The sequence below is a fragment of the Triticum urartu genome, chromosome 4A (assembly GCF_056163025.1).
Source record: "Triticum urartu cultivar PI428250 chromosome 4A, HENAU_Tu73, whole genome shotgun sequence".
In the NCBI taxonomy this organism is placed as follows: domain Eukaryota; kingdom Viridiplantae; phylum Streptophyta; class Magnoliopsida; order Poales; family Poaceae; genus Triticum; species Triticum urartu.
In genome coordinates this window covers 416,238,146-416,243,262 of record NC_141876.1, presented here as the reverse complement: position 1 = coordinate 416,243,262, position 5,117 = coordinate 416,238,146, and positions in this window count along the sequence as shown.

Below are 5,117 nucleotides of genomic sequence, written 5' to 3'. Positions count from 1 at the left end.
GTAAATCAAATTCCTGCAGCAAGAGAACCCATCTAATAAGTCTAGGTTTAGCATCTTTCTTTTCCATAAGATATTTAATAGCAGCATGATCAGTGTGAATAGTTACTTTAGAATCAACAATATAAGGTCTGAACTTATCACAACCAAATACAATTGCTAAGAATTCCTTTTCAGTAGTATCATAATTTGTTTGAGCATTGTCTAGGGTTTTACTTGCATATTGAATAACATTTAATTTCTTATCAACTCTTTGCCCTAGAACAGCACCTACATCATAATCACTAGCATCACACATAATCTCAAAGGGTAAATTCCAATCAGGTGGCTAAACAATAGGTGCAGAGATCAATGCTTTCTTAAGTATTTCAAATGCTTCTTATATCTTTGATGTCCTTGGGACATGGCATCTTTTCAGTAGCATCAACCTTGGCTTTATCAAACTCAATACCTCTTTCAGAAACTTTATGCCCCAAGACAATACCTTCATTAGCCATAAAGTGGCACTTCTCCCAATTCAAGACAAGATTAGTTTCTTCACATCTCTGCAAAACTCGATCAAGGTTGCTTAAGCAATCATCAAAAGAAGATCCATAGACGGAGAAATCATCCATGAAAACCTCACAAATCTTTTCACAAAAGTCAGAGAATATAGCCATCATGCATCTTTGAAAGGTAGCAGGTGCATTACATAAACCAAAAGGCATACGTCTATAAGCAAAAGTACCAAAAGGGCAAGTAAAAGTAGTCTTTGATTGATCCTTGGCTGACATAGGTATTTGAGAGAAACCAGAATAACCATCTAGAAAGCAAAAATGTGAATGTTTGGATAATCTTTCTAGCATTTGATCGATAAAAGGTAAGGGATAATGATCCTTTTTAGTGGCCTTATTTAATTTGTGGAAACCAATTACCATCCTATAACTTGTAATAATTCTTTGAGGAATCAATTCATCTTTATCATTAGGAACGACAGTAATACCTCCCTTCTTAGGGACACAATGGACAGGACTAACCCACTGACTATCAGCAACGGGATAGATTATACCTGCCTCAAGGAGCTTTAGTATTTCCTTTCTTACCACTTCTTTCATTTTAGGATTCAGCCGTCGTTGATGATCACAAACTGTTTTAGCATCTTCTTCCAAATTTATTTTATGTTGACATAGAGTGGGACTAATGCCCTTAAGATCATCAAGAGTATACCCAATAGCAGCACGGTGCTTCTTCAGAGTTTTCAATAATCTCTGTTCCTCATGCTCTGAAAGGTTAGCACTAATAATAACAGGATATATCTTTTTCTCATCAAGATAAGCATATTTAAGAGTATCAGGCAACGGTTTAAACTCAAACACGGGATCACCCTTTTATACGTCCATTTTGCATCATGCTTTTATATCGATATTTATTGCATTATGGGCTGTTATTTCACATTATGTCACAATACTTATGGCTATTCTCTCTTATTTTACAAGGTTTACATAAGGAGGGAGAATGCCGGCAGCTGGAATTCTGGGCTGGAAAAGGAGCAAATATTAGAGACCTATTCCGCACAACTCCAAAAGTCCTGAAACTCCACGGAACACCTTAAAATAAATAATGAAAAATCCTCGCCAAAGATGAAGACCAGGGGCCCACACCCTGCTCACGAGGGTGGGGGCTCCCCCCTAGGGCACGCCCCCCTGCCTCGTGGGCCCCCTGGTGGCTCTCCGATGACCATCTTCTCCTATATGAAGTCTTTCGTCGAGAAAAAAAATAAGAAGCAACCTTTCGGGACGAAACTCTGCCTCCATGAGGCGGAACCTTGGCGGATCCAATCTAGAGCTCTGGCAGAGCTGTTCTGCCGGGGAAACTTCCCTCCCGGAGGGGAAATCATCGCCATCGTCATCACCAACGCTCCTCTCATTGGGAGAGGGCAATCTCCATCAACATCTTCATCAGCACCATCTCATGTCAAAACCCTAGTTCATCTCTTGTATCCAATTCTTGTCTCCAAGTTTAGGATTGGTGCTAGTAGGTTGCTAGTAGTGTTAATTACTCCTTGTAGTTGATGCTAGTTGGTTTAATTGGTGGAAGATCATATGTTCAGATCCTTTATGCATATTATTACCCCTCTGATTATGAATATAAATATGCTTTGTGAGTAGTTACATTTATTCCTGAGGACAAGGGAGAAGTCTTGCTATTAGTAGTCATGTGAATTTGGTATTCGTTCGATATTTTGATGAGATGTATGTTGTCTAACCTCTAGTGGTGTTATGTGAACGTCTACTACATAACACTTTACCATTATTTGGGCCTAGAGGAAGGCATTGGGAAGTAATAAGTAGATGATGGGTTGCTAGAGTGACAGAAGCTTAAACCCTAGTTTATGCATTGCTTCGTAAGGGGCTAATTTGGATCCATATGTTTCATGCTATGGTTAGGTTTACCTTAATACTTTTGTTGTAGTTGCGGATGCTTGCAATAGAGGTTAATCATAAGTGGGATGCTTGTTCAAGTAAGAACAGCACCCAAGCACCGGTCCACCCACATGTCAAATTATCAAAGTACCGAACGCGAATCATATGAACGTGATGAAAACTAGCTTGACGATATTCCCATGTGTCCTCGGGAGCGCTTTTCCTTATATAAGAGTTTGTCCAGGCTTGTCCTTTGCTACAAAAAGGATTGGGCCACCTTGCTGCACTTTATTTACTTTTGTTACTTGTTGCTCGTTACAAATTATCTCATCACAAAACTATCTGTTACCACTTATTTCAGTACTTGCAGAGAATACCTTGCTGAAAACCGTTTATCATTTCCTTCTGCTCCTCGTTGGGTTTGACACTCTTACTTATCGAAAGGACTACGATAGATCCCCTATACTTGTGGGTCATCAAGACTCTTTTTTGGCGCCGTTGCCGGGGAGTGAAGCGCCTTTGGTAGGTGGAATTTGGTAAGGAAAAATTTATATAGTGTGCTGAAATTTACTGTCACTTGTTACTATGGAAAGTAATCCTCTGAGGGGCTTGTTCGGGGTATCTTCACCCCGACCAGTAGAGCAAAGAGTTGCTCCTCAACCTACTGAACCTATTGAAAATTAAATTCCTTATGAGTATCCTTCGAGTATAATAGAAAAACTGCTAGCTAATCCTTTTACAGGAGATGGAACAAAGCATCCTGATGAATACCTAATATATGTGGATGAAGTTTGTGGATTATTTAAGCTTGCAGGTATTTCCGATGATGTTGCTAAGAAGAAGGTCTTCCCTTTATCTTTGAAGGGAGACGCATTGACATGGTATAGGCTATGTGATGATATGGAATCATGGAACTATAGAAGATTGAAATTGGAATTTCATCAAAAGTATTACCCTATGCATCTTGTTCATCGTGATCCCAATTATATATATAATTTTTGGCCTCGCGAAGGAGAAAGCATCGCTCAAGCTTGGGGGAGGCTTAAATTAATGTTATATTCGTGCCCCAATCATGAGCTCCCAAGAGATACTATTTCACCAATGGGAATTGTTAGAGATGTTGAAGTCTTGTGTGGGAAAACTAAATATCCTGCTGATTTTCTTGTTCTTGGTTCCCCACAAGATAACTTTTGTCCCATTATATTTGGTAGACCCTTCTTAAATACTGTTAATGCTACCATAGATTGCACAAGGGATGTTGTTACTGTCGGCTTGGATGATATGACTCATGAGTTTAATTTCTCTAAATTTAGTAAACAACACCATGAAGAAGAATTGCCTAGTAAGGATGAAATTATTGGTCTTGCTTCTATTGCCGTACCTCCTAGTGATCCTTTAGAACAATATTTGCTAGACCATGAGAATGATCTGTTTATGAATGAAAGAAGGGAAATAGATGAAGTACTCTTTAAACAGGAACCTATGCTGAAACACAATTTGCCTGTTGAAATCCTAGGGGATCCCCTCCACCTAAGGGTGATCCCGTGTTTGAGCTTAAACCGTTGCCTGACAATATTAAATATGCTTATCTTGATGAAAAGAAGATATATCCTGTTATTATTAGTGCTAACCTTTCAGAGCATGAAGAAGAAAGATTATTGAAAACTCTGGAGAAGCACCGTGCTGCTATTGGATATACTCTTGATGATCTTAAGGGCATTAGTCCCACTCTATGTCAACATAAAATAAATTTGGAAGCAGATGCCAAACCAGTTCGTGATCCTCAACGACGTCTGAATCCTAAAATGAAAGAAGTGGAAAGAAAAGAAATACTAAAGCTTCTGGAGGCAGGTATAATTTATCCCGTTGCTGATAGTCAGTGGGTAAGTCCTGTTCATTGTGTCCCTAAGAAGGGAGGTATTACTTTTGTTCCTAATGATAAAGATGAATTGATTCCACAAAAATTATTACAGGTTATAGGATGGTAATTGATTTCCGCAAATTAAATAAGTCTACTAAGAAAGATCATTACCCCTTACCTTTTATTGATCAAATGCTAGAAAGATTATGCAAACATACACATTACTGCTTTCTAGATGGTTATTCTGGTTTCTCTCAAATACCTGTTTCGGCTAAAGATCAATCAAAGACTACTTTTACATGCCCTTTTGGTACTTTTGCTTATAGACGTATGCCTTTTGGTTTATGTAACACACCTGCTACCTTTCAAAGATGCATGATGGTTATATTCTCTGACTTTTGTGAAAAGATTTGTGAGGTTTTCATGGACGACTTTTCTGTCTATGGATCTTCTTTTGATGATTGCTTGAGCAATCTTGATCGATTTTTGCAGAGATGTGAAGAAACTAATCTTGTCTTGAATTGGGAAAAGTGCCACTTTATGGTTAATGAGGGTATTGTCTTGGGGCATAAAGTTTCTGAAAGAGGTATTGAAGTTGATAAAGCCAAGGTTGATGCTATTGAAAAGATGCCATGTCCCAAGGACATCAAAGGTATAAGAAGTTTCCTTGGTCATGCCGGATTTTATAGGAGGTTCATTAAGGACTTCCCAAAAATTTCTCGGCCTCTGAATACTTTATTACAAAAAGATATACCATTTTTCTTTGATGACGATTGTGTAGAAGCATTTGAAATACTTAAGAAAGCATTAGTCTCTGCACCTATTGTTCAGCCACCTGATTGGAATTTACCCTTTGA